Below are 21,446 nucleotides of genomic sequence, written 5' to 3'. Positions count from 1 at the left end.
AAATGACTAGCGCATACACGAAAATTGTTATAGTTTCTTTTGCAGCATTCTCTAATTAGGGCTCTTAACAGCATTCACCCATTTATCAAACATATCCATATAATGTCCTGGACTTAAAATAGTATCAAAGAATATAGACGCTTAAGCGTCTATATTCTTTGGTAGTATCCATGCAATCTGGAACACATCTTTTTTGTTCAGTTCTTCGTCTCTACATTGTTATTTCATGTAATGTGTTCGATTCCATAATAAAAAATCGTCGAAAATTGTACGATTTTGCACTATTTATATAAAAAATTTTAAATTATAAAATAAATTATAAAAAATAAAACAAATACAAATATGGCGCCGTATTTGTCTAAACGATGATGGTCTAAACTCTAAACTCAACTTTGACTTGATCACAGCACACTCCCTCTGCGCAGGAACGAGACTAGCAGCGCCACCAAGCGAATGGGCGCCTAATCCGAACATGATTTGACCTTGGCTATCCCTGTTACCAATCTAGGTGTAATTTATCTATGAGAACAACACAATAAAATCCTCCCTTTGGTGCAGCCATCACAATAAGTTTATTTCACAAATATATTAAATTAACTAACTAACAGTCATGCCCGGGTATCATGGTACAATGAATACACAAGGTATGATATTGCGCATGACATTTGACAGCTGGCCCAGGAGTGTGACGTAGTTAAGATCGCCTGAACCACCTCGAACCCATTATTACAGCTTAACGTACACATTAATTTTGAAATTATGGTTAAAAAGTGATCTAATTTTTTTTTAAATGTTTTGTTTTGGTTGTAATTGAATAAAAAATATATTTTCAGTAGCGTAAAACCTTTACTTCTCTTAGAGATTCAGGCAAAATATTTATTTTTGTTTTCATACATATACTAATAATATAAGTACTCTTTTTGTATGCAAATCCCTTGAAATTTAAAAATTTTCTGCAGAGGAAATACTGTGAATAGGTAAATAGTAGTAGATTTGCTTATTCTGATTCACTGTCACTCACTTCCAAGCAGTTTTACTGAAATAAAAACAAAATAGAGTACAATAGAGAAAAATCTGTTTTACAATTCAATATGGTATTTTAGATGAGTTATAATGAAATTTAGTAAAATAAAAAATATACACATTACTATAACCTACCGATTATTATATGCAAAATTTACTTATCAAACAATATAATAATATGAAAATAAGACACAAATTAAATCAAACGCAAAACACAATAAATATCGACTTCAGACGACTTTACACCGGCAAGACAGAAAGCTTGTATAAAAACAAAAGTTCAACAATAATATCGGTTATCAATGGTGACTATTGCAAATTGCAAGTTATGAGATAATAAATATATTTTAAAGTATCTTAATACTGACTGAGTCATCTATTTTATAATAGAAAAATAGTTTAGATATATGCTTATATTTGTGTCTTTATACAAATGGTGTTTAGTTACTATTTATTTATACTGTATAGTATATAGTATATAGTAGTTATTTGCCATTGTATATCTGGTTTTGTACCTTTTTCAAAGTACGCTGTGCAATTGCTTGTTGCAATAGTGACAATGAAGATAAAATCTTTATATTTCATACATTTCCTAAAGATAGCGTGACCAGAAAACTGTGGATTATATCTTGTTGTAGATAGGATAATTTTAATTGTAATACTGCAAGAATTTGTTATACACATTTTAAAACTGAAGATTACCAAAGAAATCTACAACAGGAACTTTTAAATTACGTTTCTAAAAAGGGTCTAAAACTCAAACCTGAGGCAGTACCTAGTCTTTATTTGCCTAAATCAACATCGGCTACCCTTTTAACCAACCAAAAGAAACGCGTACAATTAGGCGAACACAGAGAGTCCAAAAAGTATGTTGAGCAGCTTCTTACTACTTCTAGGTCAACGACGTAAGTCTAAATCTTTATTTTTATTAATTATTAGTCATGAAACCTTAATGGTTTTTTCATATCGATTTGTTAAGTAAGAAATTAGCCTCAGCCTGCTATGCAATTTGCAATAAGAACTGTTTCGGAGGAAATCAATTTAGCATCTTCCAAAATAACATATTTTTCTTTGTTAAATCATGTTATCATTATTAAAATATACAATGTTATCATTATTATAAACAATACCAAGATAATTTTATGTGTGAATATTACAAAAATGTCATTTTAAATGTTGTGCAATATTGTGTGCCCTCACTACACTCATATTCGATGGCCAGCTAGCTCATTCGATATAAATAAAGTTGACTTTGTCATTATTTATTTTGATTTTGTGTTTAGTTCAGTAGGTATATATACGTACAAATTTTGTGTACCTCCATTACCACTTTTCTGTATCTTTTTAAACATCTGAAATATCGAACTCTGGAGTATAAGTTAATTAACCTGTACCTACGTGTAATAAAAGATAATTAAAACTTGTCTTATAAAGGATATCTATGTTTTATAAAGGATAAATATTATAATAACATAATTTTATCATCTCTTTATAATTACTATAATTAAATTAGCCAAATTATATAAAACAACTTAAAATTAAAAGTCTTTCCTATCCAACTACATTCAAATGTTGCGGGAATAAGCGATCTTGACTACGTCATGCGCGAAAGCGAACCGATTTTGGAACATTATGTATCATACCTTGTGTATTCATTGTACCAATATATTCTTTATCTATGCTAACAGTCTGTCCCAAACCCTTCTTTCAGTGCGTCACTAATTTTGACGTCATATAGGATTTTAAGAATGTCGAGAATTATTGCATGAAATTTTAGTTAAATCTGACAGTTGAAGGATCGTAATCGGCTAAATGTGAAAAGGTTATTTTTTGAAAATGTGGAGTAAAAATTTTAAGAATTTAAATTTTTTTTTAATTTACATATTAGAGGTCCCGTCCTGTATAAAAAATTTTATTGTGCATTATATTGGAACGGCAGTTTGTCATAATTCCTATTCTATACATTCCAAGGAAAGTGCTTAATTAGCTAAGATTTATTTATGTATTTATTATTATTTATTACAAAAACTATGGCTAAAATGTATAGTATTTAAACTACTACTATGAATATTTTTTAGAATAATTTAAAACTTACTTCACGAACGGCAGAAACTGGTAACAAAGTTGTCCCAGCCTCTTTTTCTAATTAAAAATAATTTAATAATTTTAATATTAGTCTTTGTTCTTTCTCGATATATCTCGGCATATTTGAAATATTTTTATGACAATAAATACAAAATTAAATTTTCACTGTAAAATGTCTGAAAATACTATCCTGGAATGACAATTATCATTTTATCAGTTGACATTGTCAAAGTACTGTCACTATCGAGACCATCTGCGTCAAATTATATTTATGCGTATCATTGATTGGATATCTATTTAGCGTATTCTAAACTCCAACCAATTATATATCCGTAAGTAGAATTCGCTTTAATATGCAAATACCCGTGAACGATATATAATTTTCTAAGTTCTATGTATAATAATCACAGACTCACGTTTTTTTCTGTCACTTCTAGCTTAATGCGTTAGAGAGAATTCGATAAACTGTGACGCACTGAAAGAAGGGTTTGGGATGAACTATAACTAACTAAATTAATTATACTAACTATTAAAAAACAAACACCAAACACTTCTCAATACATAAACAACCAAGACATCAAAACTACATAAAACATGGCGGATTTCGCACATGCGCAAAGAAATTTGGATTGCGAAAAAGCCCTCCGTTTCGCTTCTGGTTGTGATTAGTATTCTGTGATTAAACTAAATTACACAGCTAATAGCATCAAAGAATCATGTGCAAGATATTAATTGCACTTGAATTTGGTATATTAAATTTTTTAAACACTCACTATGGCAATTTGACTAAAAGTCCTTATTCACTACTTAAACGAAGGAGAAAACGAATATCTTTAGTCTTTGACAGGATAAAATCAGGGACACCTAAAAAGAATAAAATATTAATTTAAATATTTTTCAACTTCATAACTAATTTCAATGATTTATTGATTTACATTAAAATAACCCTGATAAAAACAACAACAAAATTCTTTGAAATAAAGAAAACATTATTAAAGTTTTACCAAAGAATATTTCTGATTGTTTCTTATTCTGTGGTTTTGTACTCTGCATATAAGCGGTCACTGTAATAAGCTGTCAAAGATCATATTGATTAGGTATTAGATGTCGCTAGCAGGTGCTTTTAACAATAAAAATCTGTTTTATCTACATGTCTAAGAAGACTAATGAATGAAAAGTGAAATTTATTTTTAAGGGTGGGGTTTTTGTATTTTCTAGTTTTTCAATTTTGTAATATATTTCTCATGTATTTTATATGCACAGTTTTAACGGTATTGAAGAAAATCTAACATCATATTTACTCCAAAGTGTAATACAAAGTGTAAATTATTGACAGATACATTATGTATAAACTAATGTGAGGTTAAAGATTTATTTCTGTTAGTGACAGATCCTATGTTTTAAGGTTTTTATGTAAAAGTTTACAAGAATAGTTCTAAATCAATTGCTCTGTGTTATTTATAATACGTAATAATAAAACTTTAAACAGAGGAATACAATGAAGAAGTCTTCAGCGGAAAAGTGAAGTGATTTTATTCTATTGAATTTGGGCAGCCATTTTATTTTCAGTACAAGATACTTGTAAGTTTTTTCATTTTGTTAATAAGTTAATATATCTGTCGTGTTTTTAAAACTTTAATCAATTAATACTCTTACTAAATAATGGTCTAAAGCATCATATCATCGATATTTTTCTATGATTATGTATCCTAGAGGCAATGAGTTTTCTTGTTTTGTAGGTAATGAATCTTTACAACTAAGTAGTGTGGATTTTACTATGTTTTACAATTATGCTATTACTTTACAATAAAAACCTTGATTACGAATTTTTAATTCGAAAATTGTTAAATGTGTGTTCTCTCATAACACTGATAACAAATTTTACACTATTTATCTCCTCTATTGACTATTCCAAGGATGTGGAATAAGTATAAATCCTATTAGGCAAAATTATCGTCTTTGTGAAGACTGAAATACTTAATTGTTACTAAATGAAATAAATTAACATTAAATACTTTTGTGACTAAACCCTGTGTGTTAGAATGATTGTTAATTCTGGATCTAATCATTGTTTCTCTTATTCTACAGCAAATTCAACCAAGTAGATAACAATCATAACTGCTATTCTAAAACTTAGAATTAGAATAAAATTACTGAGTTATTTTTATAATATAATTTGGTATATATTTTCTTAGTCTTGTATCGCGACCATATTAATACCTAAATTGATTGGTGATACTTCTCTATGCCACTATTTCTTTATTGTTGGAGAGGATTGGTATATATTATATGAAACTGTGATGTATCATATTTATTCACTACTATTTAATATATTTATTTATTTACAGGATGTCCCCATTTGTACAAAAATTTAACAAAAATAAAATATCCTAACCATAACAAAAGTAATACTAAAACTAAATATTAAATGAATAAATAATTATTAAATATTGTTAAACAAATAATAAAATTAAAATAAATTAAATTTTCCTGAAAACAACGGATTATTTACAATGAGATAACTTATACTGGATGACATTACTTATTTAAATTGATTACGTGTTTACATCTTAAATTAGGAATACAACTACAAATGAAATACTGAACTACTGAACTTAGGTTCATTGTTTGTTTACTATATTTGTAACATATTGGTTATTAGCTAAAGTAATATTTATATAAAAATGCTGAATCTTCAAGGTTAAATTTAAAGTGCAGCAAAAGTATTATGAAACACTACACACATTTTAACAATACATGTGCTCTAGGTTGTAATTGAGGTGGTGGCTGGAATAAGGCCTATGGGTCCTTCTTCCGGAGAACACAGAATTGAACTCATTATGTTGTTCTCTGTCAGTCTACCAATTTTTTCTATGATATCATTTTTTTTAGTGAAGTGTTGGCACAGCTGAGAAAGATTTGTGCCTCTAAATCAACTCTGTTTTGGTGAATTTCTGACAATGTGATTGAGTTTATGTTATATTTTAAACTGTAAGTTTAAGTGTATTTTAAAGCAATGGCTAGTCATAAAAGAAACTTGTTCAGAAAGACATTGGAAAGAAAACATAGCAAAATCTAAGAGACAGAGTGGACATGAGTAAAAATCAAAATTTACTGGAAAGAACTGTACAGAGTATGGTATTTTCTGTTGTCCTTAAGTGTTTTGTAGAAAAATGTTTTGCAAAAATAACTTTGGATGATCAAAAGCTTTTACTTGACTCTCTTTATGATAATGGTTCAAAAAAAGAACAAGACACTATTCTAGCAGGTTGTATGGCATTGGTATCCAGAAAGGTATAGAAAGATAGAAAATCCCAAAAGAAGAAAAAGGTTATGTATGTTGTTTACTTGGTGTTAGAGATGTGTAACACTGTGTTGAATGGCACTTTCGTATTGACACGTTAGAGTGTGTCAATCGTATTGATTCAAATGAAATGACACAGTGACACCTATGACACAGTTCAACACACTAACACAGCGTATTAAAATACATAGTTTGTGATACAGCGTCTCAGTGTCGTATGTGGTGTCAACTTCAGTGGACAGTCTCAGTTTCTTTCTCGTTAATCTTCGACATGCATACAATAAATTACAGCATACCCACAAACTCACAAATTTAATTATGTAATATGCGTTGTTGCCGCGAGTATATTTGTAAAAGTACCTACTTAAAAAAACGAAAGTTTATAGTCGGCAATTAAAAGAATGAACATATATAAGGAATTCATTTTTTTTAGTAAAGTTCAAACTCCCATGAAATGCCCCAGAATTGTTTTACTGTTACTATAAATCTATGAACCAATTAAAATAAATATCAAATATCTACGATTAAACAAAATTTATAACTTTAAGTTTAAGTACGTACATCAATTAAAAGATTTTGAAGAAAATATTATACATCATACATTTTTTCTTTCTTTCACTAAATTCGAATCTAATAATACTCAGTCTTGAAGTATTCAATTCAGGGCAATTTTACTTAAAATGTACTGATGTACCTCGAGAGATAAAATGTTTTCTTTTAATTTTACCCACAATTTTTTGAATATTGAGATCACTTCATGCAATAAAAAAGTGACTTAATTATACCAATGTTGTTTTCATAGCGTGTGTTTTAAAGAAATTCCATCATTTGGCAACTATGTGCATAGTTATATTTAGAATTAGTATCAAGGGTATTGTTTCTCGCTCAATGTAACATTGACGCAGTGTTTCTGAACTATGCAACACCTAATACTGAAACACGATGTCATGACACTTTATTGTGCTGATACATTGTACTGATACAGGCAGCTGTGTCATTGTCATTGTATCAACACTCAAAAATTTATAGTGTTACCCATGACTACTTGGTGTCCTAAAAATTTTAATATTTTTCGTAAATTGTTGTTTTTAAATTGTTTGTGCTGTACTATTATATAATAATTATTGTAAATTGCCTGATAATTAAAAAAGTTTTGGTCTACATTTTCAAATTTACTGGTAAATTGGAAACTATCGAAAAATAACCTCAAAATGCAAGCCAAATGTTGTAAGTGTTCGGTAAACTGCATTTTTATAGAACCTAAGAACTCCAGTGAAGTGTTTGGTTATCCATGTGATTTTTGCAAGAGAGTAATGTGCAGGAGCTGTGCTGGAATTAGTTCAAAGGAGATAAGATGTTTATTGTTAGCTACCAGAATCATGCCTTACAATATTTCCACAATATTGGAAAAATAGTTTTCTTACACCTATCTATAAATCTGGCAATCGCGAGTGTGTTAACAATTATAGAGGTATAACTATTCAATCAGCAATCCCGAAACTTCTTGATAAATTGGTATCGATAAATCTCACCTGGGCTTGCTGAAACATAATTATTGATGAACAACATGGATTTTCTAACGGGAAGTCAACAGTAACAAACCTTGTCAATTACCAACAATACTTGTTGGGTGCATTTGAGAATAAAATTCAGGTCGACAGCGTTTACACTGATTTCTCAAAGGCCTTTGACCAGGTTAATCATAATCTTTTGGTCCACAAACTTCATGCATCTGGCTTTGGTGACCCCATTGTTAATTGGATTAAAAGTTTTCTGATGGGACGTACACAGCAAGTTCGGATTAACAATTATATTTCAAAAGAATTCCATTGTTATTCTGGTGTACCACAAGGGTCTCATTGTGGTCCCTTGTTTTTTAACTTGTTCGGTATTGGTAAGGCTATCAAAAACTCACACTTCCTGCTATTTGCTGATGATCTTAAGTTATTTCGTTGTATACATAATAAATCTACTATTACTATCTACTTATACTAAATGTTCTTGTATTTCATTTGGTCGTATAAATAATCTAATAGCTAATAGATATGTTCTTAATGATGTACTCTTTGGATTCAGTTACTGAGATAAGAGATTTGGGTGTATTATTGGATTGTGCATTGACATTTAGAAGCCATTTTCTTAAAATTAAGGAAACAGGATTTCGTAATCTTGGTTTTATTTATCGTAACAGTCATGATATCTCACCTATTGTATTCAAATGATTGTATTGCTCTCTGTTACGCTCAGGTCGTGAATACTGCTCTGTTGTTTGGTCCCCATTTCATCAAGTATACATTGATGGATTGGAGAGCGTTCAGAGGAAGTTTCTAAGATCTTTAGCTTTTAAAGCACATATTAATATAGAAAGTACTGAAAATTATTTCATAGATTATTCTATAATAATGTCTCAATTTAACATTGCTACATTGAAGAACCGCAGGTTGAGAGCTGATATGTTATTTTTGTTTAAAATTCTAAACAATGTTATTAATTGTCCTTCGTTATTAGCCAATGTACACTTAAACACAATACATAGAACTCGACACAGTGCATTCTTTTATATTCCTTTTCATAGGACTGATTATGCTCGTCATTTTCCCTTGTTGAGAATGCTCAGCTCTTGCAATGACCTCCTATTGGATCCTTTCTGTAGAAACATTAATGCTTTCAAAAAGCAACTTAAGAATCATCAAACTAGATATGTGATATTTATATATATATATATATATATATATATATATATATATATATATATATATATATATATATATATATATATATATATTTAACTTTTGTGATTTGATATACTGTTTTAATGTACAAATTTTAACTGTTTACTTGTTTCTTTGTTATTGTTTTGATGTTTATTGTACATGATCTTTACTTTTTACTATTTGTTGTATTTTATTGTAAATGGTTCTACCGTTGAAATAAATAAATAAATAAAATTACCAGACAGTATCACCGGAAATACAAGCATAAAACTTCTGGTTGTGATATGCCTCTGTGCCATTCCTTTTTGTTGACTTATATCAAGTAGGAGTGAAGCGTGTAAGAATATTACAGAAAAAAGTTGTTGAGAAAACTCCACTTGATGAAAAACATGAGAAGCATGGAAACCAAAGAAAAATTTTAGATGATGTTTATTCAATGGCTTTAGAACATTTAAAATCTATTCCACATAAACAAAGTCATTACACACTTGGAAAACAAACAGATTGTACTTTGACAACACAGACCTAACGATTAAGAACATTGTTGAGCAGTTTCAAAAGTTGTTTAAAGACACTACTGGAAATAATCTTACCATGAAATACAAGGCATATTTCAAGTTTTTCAGAGAAACCATTTTATGTTCAAAAAACTGAAGACTGACACATGTGATTATTGTCATGAGTGTGAAATCAAACTAGAAAAGAACCGGAATGATAAATGCTGTGTCTCTCTAAATCTCCATAAAAAGTGACTCGAGGCATATTCCGACCTAAAAAAATGATAACTTGAGAAAGCAACAGATGATAGTAGCATTCTTGTCCTGGAATTTGATTACCCACAAAATCTACTGTTGCCAAAGCTCAGCATAACAAAACAGTTCTATAAAAGACTTTTATGGATGTACATATTCAATATACACATGCATAATGATGGATCATCATATATACAGTGTGACCCATTTAGATTGGAAACACCTCTATAAAATTTGAATTTGTTAACCGATTTTAACCAAATTGTTCTTTAACGTCATGTAATAAAAGCTCTATTAATCTAAAATATGAAATATTTAGTTAAATTTTCAGGGCAGTCTACGATACTTTTTCTTCGTCGAAAATAGAGAATTTGTATTAGCGATTTTTTTATTAAAAAAATTTCTACGCCACTGGATTAAGTGTGGCTTCAAATAGCTATGACAAAAATTTCATTAAGATATATTTATTAATAACAAACTTATGACAACTTAAAATTTTAAAACTCACTAAGAAAGAAACACTCTGTATTAAAGTTAAAAAAAAACACTCTGTATTACCAGAAACATGGAAACATAATTTTAGTTTAAATCCTAGTTGCCTCTACCAATCCACCATCTAATTGGATACATTTGTCATAGCGTTTATGAATATTTCTAATTACATTTCTTAGTTGTTGGGGAGTAATTTCTGCACATGCCTGTCTGTGTGTGACCCATTTAGATTGGAAACACCTCTATAAAATTTGAAGTTGTTAACCGATTTTAACCAAATTTTTTTTAATGTCATGTAATAAAAGGTCTATTGCGGGACAAAATATGAAATATTTAGTTAAATTTTCAGGGCATTCTACGATACTTTTTCTTTGTCGAAAATGGAGAATTTGTATTAGCGATTTTTTTATTAAAAAAATTTCTACGAAACTGGATTTAGAGTGGCTTCAAATAGCTATGACAAAAATTTCAGTAAGATATATTTATTAATAACAAACTTATGACAACTTAAAATTTTAAAACTCACTTTAAATTACCCCCCAACAACTAAGAAATGTAATTAGACATATTCATAAACGCTACGACAAATGTATCCAATTAGATAGTGGATTGGTAGAGGCAACTAGGATTTAAACTAAAATTATGTTTCCATGTTTCTGTTAATACAGAGTGTTTTTTTTAACGTTAATACAGAGTGTTTTTTTCTTAGTGAGTTTTAAAATTTTAAGTTGTCATAAGTTTGTTATTAATAAATATATCTTAATGAAATTTTTGTCATAGCTATTTGAAGCCACTCTAAATCCAGTTTCGTAGAAATTTTTTTAATAAAAAAATCGCTAATACAAATTCTCCATTTTCGACGAAGAAAAAGTGTAGTAGAATGCCCTGAAAATTTAACTAAATGTTTCATATTTTGTCCCGCAATAGGGCTTTTATTACATGACATTAAAAAAAAATTTGTTATAATCAGTTAACAACTTCAAATTTTATAGAGGTGTTTCCAATCTAAATGGGTCACTGTATATATATAATATATATATATATATAATATATATATATATATATAATATATATATATATATATATATATATATATATATATATATATATATATATATATATATATATATTTTCTTCTTTGTCTTCTTCAGTATGTATTCAGCCACTACTGGACATAGGCCTCTTACTTTTGGCAATTCTCATCCACTGCCTGCCCGTGACTATAAAAGTACACATGATTAAAATAAAACAGTGATTACAATAAATTAAATAAGAAATAAAAGTTACAAATACAAATTTAGAACTATTGTTGCAAAAATGTTAAAAATTTAAAAATCCATCAACACTGTAGAATGTGTTATCCATTAAAAAATGAATACACAGTTTGGCGAAAACATTTATGTGAAGAATTACTGAGAGTTAATATATTGACTATGTTATTGTAACATTTTATTCCAATATATTCAGGTGCATGCTGGGATACACCTAATCTAGAGAAAGGTTGTCGAAAATTTGATTTACCTCTAGTATCATGTGAGTAAATGTCCTCATTTCTGTCAAACTTGAGCTTGTTTTCCGCAATGTGCAATATTAATTGGAAAATTAAAAGGCTAGGTAGTGTTAAAATATTAGACTTCTTAAATAGTGGCTTGCAACTATCTGAAAATAGAACACCATACATACTTCTTAAAACTTTCTTTTGAGCTATAAATGCCCATTCAAGATGAGATGAGCAACACCAAAATATTAAGCCATACTGAAATACAGACTGGACTAAACTAAAGTAAATCATTCACAATATATTAAATGAGACAGTTTCTCTTAGTTTACGCATTATATAGCTACATGTACTTAACTTTGCTGATACATAATTTATGTGAGTTTCCCATGTAAGTTTATGATCTAGGGTTACCCCCAAAAATTTCGTTGTAGTATAACTTTCTACTGATTTGCCATCCACATGTAAATAAAAGTCAGAATTTGGAGTTGTTTTTTGGTAAAAAACCCATAAAATGTGTTTTTGTTACATTGAGCTTGAGTCCATTATTTTTACAATATGTGCTAAATTCAGCAGACGCAACATTTGGTATTTTCCACCAGTTGTATGGGTTCCCTGTGAGACATGAGAATATTGGTATCATCAGCATATTGAACAATTTTATCTGGCATTGAACAAAACGTGTAGGTCACTTACAAATATAATGAAAAATAAAGGCCCCAGTATTGAGCCTTGAGGTACACCCATCGTACATTGAAGTGGCCTCGACATTACATTTTCCACTGTGACTACTTGAGTTCTATTACTTAGATAAGATATGGCCAAATTGTACGGTATAACACGCACTCCAGTACCCTGTAATTTTTGTAATAAGAGTTCACGATCAACCATATTAAATGCACTACCAAGGTCATAAAAAAGACCCAAAACATTTAATTTATCATTTAATGCTTTATAAAAAAAATGAAGACAGTCAGAAATAGCAGTATTTGTAGATTTCTTTTTTCTGAACCCGTTTTGAATAACAGGAAGAATTTTAAAATGTTCTAAGTAATCTGTTAATCTATTTGCATAGGCTGCTTAAAATATTTTAGAGAACTGACTTGACACACAAATCAGCCTATAGTTTGCAATATCCGTTGCAGATCCTTTATTTTTAAAAATAGGGATTCCTTTCGATTTCTTTATATCTGGAAATATTTCGTCTACCCCTGCAGCTGTTTTAGAAGCAGTTTTTAATACAATAGATATAACTTCTTTTTCAGAGGTTGGTGATAAAAAGAAACTTGAATTTGAATTGGTCAATTTGTATGGTACGGTTAACAACTGATAGTTCATTATTTTTTACAGCATTAATAAAATAATTGTTGATTTGATCAGCTTTATGATAATTTTGTAAGTCACTGTTGTTACTAAAAGATATTAAATTTTGATTTGATTGACAGTTTTACCTCTATTTTTATTAATTATTTTCCAAGTTTCCTTCATTACATTATTGCTATTTCTAAATTTATTATCATATTGTTCCTTTTTATGTTTTTTAACAATTTTTTGGTATTCTTATTTAAATTTCTTTTATCATTCCGAATACTGTGGATTATTGAGTTGTTTTCTTAATCCATTCATCTGATACAATTGATCATGCAAACCCTTAATATGAGGTGCAAACCACGTTTTTTGTTTTGGTCTGGTAGTTACTCTACGTTTTAAGAAAGTAGTATTATAATAATATAAGAAAGTATTATAAAATATTGAAAATTTTTCTTCGAAACTACTAGCCACATATAGATCACTCCAATCAATATTAGCTAAAATATTCTGAAAAGTTATTAAGTTGGCATCACGTAAGTTCCTGGTAGAAACAGTTTGAGGATTTTTCCAGTAACTTTCATATCAAAAGCACATAATTGATAAGTATGATCTGATAGAAATGTGTCACATACACTCACCTTTTGAACATCTAAATTGGAAAAAAAGTTGTCAATACATGTTGAAGAATTTTTAGTAATTCTAGTAGGTACATTTATGTGAAATTTAATGTTGTATTCTAAAAATAAGTTTATTAAAATATTTTTCTGATTGCTATTTTCTAAAAAATTGATATTAAAATCTCCACATATAACGTAAAAATCATTGTTATAAATACTCTGCAACAATAGTTCTAACTTCGTAATAAAAGTATTAAAATTCACACTATAAGGAGGTCTGTATATAGTTACAATAAATAAATATTTTTTATTTCCATGAACTTTAAATTTTACTCCACATATTTCAACTTTGCTTTCAATACACCATTGACGTAAATTTAGCTGTATTATTTACAAATATGCATACACCTCCACTTTCTTTATCATTTCTTGCAAAATAAGACACTAAATTAAAGTTTCCAATATTGGTTACTTTAAGTTTATCTTCTTTCAGCCAGTGTTCACTAAGGCATAAAACATTCACATTATTACTTTGAAGTATCAAATTTATATCGTAAGATTTACGTGCAAGACCTCCCTGTATATTGCAGTGTAAAATAGGTAAATATAAGTTTGTCGTTTTACTTGCATTAATACTTTGACTTCGGATATTTTGATGAACTATGGAAGTTTGACATTTACTTTGGGTTTGAGAGTCCCTAACGAAGAAATTATTTAAAAATCCTCGGAGCGACGATTATATTGTTGGTATTTCCGGAAATCGAAACGCTTGTAAGCGACAGATCTTGGCCAAGTCGATGGTTTATAGATTTCGTATTTTAATTCGAAGTTGACACCACACATAAATCATTTGTTTTGGTTTTCGTTAGTTGGTAGTTCTCTAATAATAATATCAGCCTCTTTAAACACTTCCTGATCTTTTAGATAATCAAAGATAGTTTCTGTTGTGACGATTCATTTAACTCTAGAAAGGTAAAGCCAAGCCTTTCTTTGAACTCCCAAGTCGGTAATTTTATCATTTTCATTGTAGTTCTTTTTGTTTGTCTAGTTTTCTTCTTTGAGTGGACTAACATAAAACCATCATTGTCTTGTCCCATATCTTCATTTATATTTACTAAAGTTTGCATTTTATTTAGCTGTGCATTTCTAAGTTCTGCAGATGTTGAATTATTTTCAGGGCTTCTACTACTTTCGGCAACAGTTGGCAACACCGGTGTTTGGTATTTATTTGTAATTTTATAATTTGGAGTTAATTGTTTGATATGACTAAGGTGTTTTTGTTTGTCAACACAGGAAGCTGTTCACGAATCCAGCAACAGGGTGAAGAAGACGTAATAGACAATCATGAACTGGTCTGTGATGATTAAGACTAATGCCATTTAAGTTGTGAGAGTATTATTGAACATTGTTATAATAAGTTTTTTATTTGTTACAATTTTTTGTAACTAAAATTCCAGTTTTGTCATACTTCGTTTTTTAATCCTTTTTTTTCCCACCAAATATTTCAGAGTAATAATAGATTAAGTCCAAAGTATCTCCAATTATTTCCAAAAAGGTTATTTATTTAATATTACACATAATTTAATTATTTAAACAACATATTACATAAGAGGTTGTCACTTAGATTAGGTTCGTTGGTATATTATGTAATAGTAGAGAGCTTGTTAACTTTAACTCTAAATATCTCTGACTTATGTATTATGGACATGATCCACTATGGTTCTGAACGCCTCATATACAGCTGACTTACCAACAAGCAATAACCTTACGCTTGCAACATTTGCAGATGATACTGCTTTCCTAACATCTTATAGTAATCCAGTAATAGCATCAGATATATATCCTTTACTCCAAAAGGATGACATAAAATATCTAGGCATTCATCTGGACAAAAGATTAACATGGGCCAAACATATATGGACGAAAAGACTACAACTAGGAATTTTATACAGAAAACTTTACTGGATGCTGGGAAAAAACTCACACCTATCAATCGACAACAAGCTGCTGATATACAAAGTTATAATAAAACCCGTTTGGTCATATGGTTTATGGTTCGCAGCTCTGGGGATCAGCTAGCAAATCTAATGTTATGAAAATATATATATATATATATATATATATATATATATATATATATATATATATATATATATGTTTATGGTCAAAACAAAATGGTTTAAGCTTAAATCCAACTAAATGTTCTTGTATTTCATTTGGTCATATAAATAATCTAATAGCTAATAGATATGTTCTTAATGATGTACTCTTAGATTCAGTTACTGCGATAAAAGATTTAGGTGTATTATTGGATTGTGAATTGACATTTAGAAGCCATTTTCTTAAAATTAAGGAAACAGGATTTCGTAATCTTGGTTTTATTTATCGTAACAGTCATTGTCCAATATCAAATCTTTAGAATTCATATCCGAAATTGGACAGTATAATTTTATCACCCAGTAGACCGAATGAATCTATTTGTTATTAAATACACACACGTAGTTAATTAGATTACATACACATTTGGTCAATTATCGATAATATAATTTGGACATCAGTCAAAAGTGCTGACAAAGTTAAACTATGTACATAAATTAAATACACATGTCACGCGAGGTCCGCGAAAATATTGACCCAATTAAAGTTTATATAAAACTAAGATCTCTTGCCTAGAGAGGCATTCAATCAATATTCACTCAACGAACTTGATAGTCGTCAACGATCAACTTCATCAGTCTCTACTCAAAGTAATGCCGGGTCTACACCCATAGTGTACGTCTCTACAATAAACTCTGCTACTATTATTTGGTGTTTCCATTACAACTGAACGAACATCTTCACTGAGCCAACGAAGGGGATCTGTTCATGGTCCTATCGAGAAACAGAATACTTCAAGGAAGTTTGAGAGAGCCTATACAGTCCACGCCAGCAACACCCTCAGTAGCAGAGAGAGACCACTAGACCCGGGAGAACGAGAGCCATACCAAAGCCGAGAGCCACACTAGAGCCGAGAGCAGTACCAAAGCCGAGAGCCACACTAGAGCCGAGAGCAGTACCAAAGCCGAGAGCCACACTAGAGCCGAGAGCAGTACCAAAGCCGAGAGCCACACTAGAGCCGAGAGCAGTACCAAAGCCGAGAGCCACACTAGAGCCGAGAGCAGTACCAAAGCCGAGAGCCACACTAGAGCCGAGAGCAGTACCAAAGCCGAGAGCCACACTAGAGCCGAGAGCAGTACCAAAGCCGAGAGCCATACTAGAGCCGAGAGCAGTACCAAAGCCGAGAGCCACACTAGAGCCGAGAGCAGTACCAAAGCCGAGAGCCATACTAGAGCCGAGGCAGTACCAAAGCCGAGAGCCATACTAGAGCCGAGAGCAGTACCAAAGCCGAGAGCCATACTAGTGCCGAGAGCAGTACCAAAGCCGAGAGCCATACTAGAGCCGCAGAGCAGCCAAAGGACAGGACCGATTGCAGAACCCACCAGAAGCGAGGGATCCTCAACGTCTAAGAACACAAAAAACCGTAAGTTTTTGAATAATTACAAAATCTTCCAACTTTTACAATCTTACAATTTAACAAGTTTTTTTTTATTACAATTTAACAATTTAGAACAACAATCTCCACTCTATCAATCGTATAATAATGTACTTTAGAATGTATACCATTTAAATAATACAGAGAATTGATAAAACAAAAAATAAACGTCATTCACAACTATAACTTACTAAACAGTAATTTTGTATGACAATTTGAAAAAAGAAACGTTCATACATATAGCTTGCTTTTAATTCAATTAAATACTTTATTTCGAAAAATTAAAATAATTACGTAGCAAATAATTTCAATTATAAGAGTGTGTGGATTACATCTTGACCTACCTCAGTACAAAGAATAGCACAGCAGGCAAGGTCAAACTCATATTTCGCTAAATTGCACATTCCGATAGAAAAGAAAGTGTTATAGTACAGGTATACTTATTTAATAAATAACGTACATTTCGTATTGTCTAATATATTCACCGCTGAATGTAAAAATTTATAAGAATAATCATGGAAAGCATATACGTTAAGCAAGCGGAATTAGGAACAGAAATAACGAAACTCGTTTCAAATACAAAAAAGGATTCCCAATCTCGGAAAAATCAACAATACATCCGGGATAGACAGGAAAAATTAGAAGAATATTGGGCAAAATTTTTAAATAATAACGAAAAGCTGCTAGAAGGGGGTATAACGAAAGAAAAATATTTTGAAACAAAATACTATGATCAGGTATTTAAGATATACATTGAGGGGAAAACCCTGTTGGAAGAATATGGAAGGGTGCTGAAAAGAGGAAAAGCACCGAAAGTAAAGGAGATACAGATAAGAAAACAAAGAATCGAGGAATTATTACGGCCAGAAAATGAACAAGACTTGCAGGAGGATGAAGAATTGCAGTCAGAGTTAAGAGAATACATGGAAAAGGTGAATACACTAATGATTGAAGCAGCAGTAAATGAGGAACTAGACGCTACAGATAATGGAGAAGTAGAGAGAATAAATCATCTAAAGAGGAAAGTCAGGGAAGTTTTAAAGAAAATAAGGCCAGGAATGCAACGGCCAGAAAGCACACAGAGGAGGGACGGTGTGACATTGCCGCAGGTAAAAATCCCTGTGTATGAAGGCAGATATGAAACGTGGAGAACTTTCCACGATCTGTTTACTAAAGTAATACATGAAAACGACCAGTTATCAAACGCAGAAAAAATGCAGTACCTAAAAACTCAAGTAAGAGGGGAAGCCAACAGAATGATACAACACTTAAACATATCCGAGGCCAACTACGAAGTGGCCTGGAACATGCTAAAAGATAGGTATGAGAACCCAAGGATGATATTGTTTAAATTAATAGACAGGATGCTACTAGCGCAGGAAGTAAAGGAATCTTCTGCTAGAGCATTAAAATCACTACATGACACCTTCCACGAAAGTCTGGAAGCCATAGGAGGGTTAGGAACAGACACGGAAGCGTGGAGCCCATTGATAGCCCGAATTATCATAACGAAATGGGACAATGAAACTAGGAGGCTGTACGAAAACCACATTGGAGACAGTAGAGAGATACCGACGTACAAATCGACACAAACATTCTTACAGCGAAGATTTCAGACACTGGAACTGCTGGAGTCAGAAAAAAGACAAGAGAAGCAAGGAGGATCTCTTAGGAAACCAAGAACACATTGCGTGATATGCAACGGAGATCACGGAGTACCGAACTGCAGAGAATTTCAGGAACTCAATGTAAGAGACCGGAACAGGATGATAAAAGAAAAAGGATTGTGTACAAACTGCCTAGCACATAAAAAAGAAAAACAATGTTATTCACAATATAGGTGCAGACACTGTGGCGGAGACCACCACCATATGTTGCATTATGAAAAAGGAAACACAAGCAACAAAAGAAACTCCAGTGGAACGAAAGGAGAACAAACACAAGAAAGAAATGGAAGAGATTCAAACAATAGAAGAAACGGGTACCAAGCTGATAGGTACAGAGGAGGAAATAATAATCCATACAACGCCAGAGAACAAAATAACGGAAGGCGAGAAAATACACAAGATACCAATGGGCCTAGGAATAGCAACGACCAACAAAGAGGGCAGAATTCAGTAAACTGTGCAAGCCATAAGGAAGGTGAAGCATTACTAGCGACAGCTGTGGTACGCATAAGAGATGCGAAAGGAGATTCACACATAATGAGAGCACTAATCGACCAAGGGTCACAATGCGCATTTATAACGGAACAAGCTGCGACGACGCTAGGAACAACAAGGAAGCCCATACAGGCGACCATATCCGGGATAGGCTCGTCAGGAGAAAAAACAGCCAACTGGAGTATGAAACTTATAATCGAAACTCATTACGAAAGTGACTTCGAGATGGAAATAGAAGCACTAGTACTACCGAAGATAACAAGGAATTTACCGGAACAGGATATAATTCTACCGGACTATAACGAGAAAAATGCAATACTGGCAGATCCAAGATATTACAAGGTAGGGAAGATAGACTTACTACTAGGAGTAAAAGAATACAGTTACATATTGACAGAAGGGATGCACAGAATAAGTAATGGACTCCTGAGTCAAAACACCAAACTAGGATGGATAGTTTCGGGAATAGCACGAGAAAGGGAGAATATAAAAGCAGAAGTATGCTGTATGATATCAAGACAAGAAATGGACGTACAAATAAAGAACTTCTGGGAATTAGAAGAAGTAAATCAGGACACAAGTTTCTCAGTGGAAGAACAAGAATGTGAAGAACTGTATCGACAGACTGTAAAAAGGAATGAAGAAGGGAGATACGAAGTAAAAATTCCGTTTAGGGAAGACGTCGCAAAGTTAGGAGAATCTAAACAGCAAGCATTCGCCAGATTGATGCAACTAGAAAGGAAGTTTGCAAAAGACAAACAGTTAGAAGCGAATTACAGACAATTCATGGAAGATTATAAAAACCAAGGTCATATGGTAATAGCAGAAAACCAGGGAGATGGGTACTACTTACCTCATCATCCAGTGAGAAAAGAGGACAGTACTACAACGAAAATAAGAGCTGTGTTTGATGCATCAAGCAAAAGCTCATCGGCAGTAAGCCTGAATGATATTATGCACACAGGGCCGAAATTACAACAAGATTGGACAAATATACCATTACGATGGAGATCCAATAAGGTAGCATACTCAGCGGATCTGGAAAAAATGTTTAGACAAATCAGAATGGCAGAAGAAGACCAAAAATATCAAAAAATTTTGTGGAGAAAGGACACAAAGGACCACATACAAGAGTATAACTTAACGACGGTGACATACGGCACGGCCGCAGCACCCTTTTTAGCGTTAAGAACAATACAACAATTACAAGAAGACGAAGGAGCGAGGTTCCCGTTGGCATCGAAAATTGTAAAAGAAAACATGTATGTAGACGATATACTAGGAGGAGCTGAGACAGTGCAGGAAGCAGAAACAGCCCAAAAGGAATTAATACAACTGTTCAGAAAAGGAGGTTTCATTCTTAGAAAATGGTTGAGCAACGAAGAAAAAATAATGGAGAACGTACCGGAGGATATGAGGAACGTAGACTCCAAGGCATTCAAACAAGAAGAAGTACGGAAAACGTTAGGAATACACTGGTCACCTAAAGAGGATATAATCACATTCAAAATAGGGATAACGACGGCAAAGAAAATAACGAAAAGACACGTACTGTCAGAAGTAGCAAAACTATACGACCCACTGGGATGGATAGCACCTGTAGTAATTCAGGCGAAAATGTTCATACAGGAATTATGGGAGCAAAAGACCAGTTGGGATAAAGAATTAACTAGCAACCAACAAAGCAGGTGGAATACATACCAGGCGCAATTAGTAAATCTGGAGAAAATAACATTGCCCAGGTGGAACAACTTAAGCAAGATAAACAGAGTAGAACTACATGGATTTGCAGATGCGTCTATGAAAGGATATGGAGCGGTAATCTACTCAAGGGTATTAGGCCCAGAAATTAAAACGAATCTAATGATAGCAAAATCGAAAGTCGCACCATTGAAAGGGAAAACGACGTTACCGAGGCTCGAGCTGTGTGCCGCGGTACTACTAGCAAATTTAATG

General features: G+C 31.8%; 1 protein-coding gene across 5 annotated transcripts in view; it reads left to right on the top strand.

Moving 5' to 3' along the window:
* The first annotated feature begins 4,257 nt into the window (after positions 1-4,257).
* Tao (Serine/threonine-protein kinase Tao) overlaps positions 4,258-21,446 on the top strand; it is a 468,452-nt gene continuing 451,263 nt past the window's right edge. For all 5 annotated transcript variants that reach the window (XM_072532044.1, XM_072532043.1, XM_072532046.1 and 2 more), the window contains exon 1: positions 4,258-4,689. The gene's annotated coding sequence lies outside the window, so the exon portion shown is untranslated. The remainder of the gene's footprint in view (positions 4,690-21,446) is intronic.

Source organism: Diabrotica undecimpunctata, chromosome 5 (assembly GCF_040954645.1).
Source record: "Diabrotica undecimpunctata isolate CICGRU chromosome 5, icDiaUnde3, whole genome shotgun sequence".
NCBI lineage: Eukaryota > Metazoa > Arthropoda > Insecta > Coleoptera > Chrysomelidae > Diabrotica > Diabrotica undecimpunctata.
This window is presented reverse-complemented; position numbering and strand designations above follow the sequence as displayed.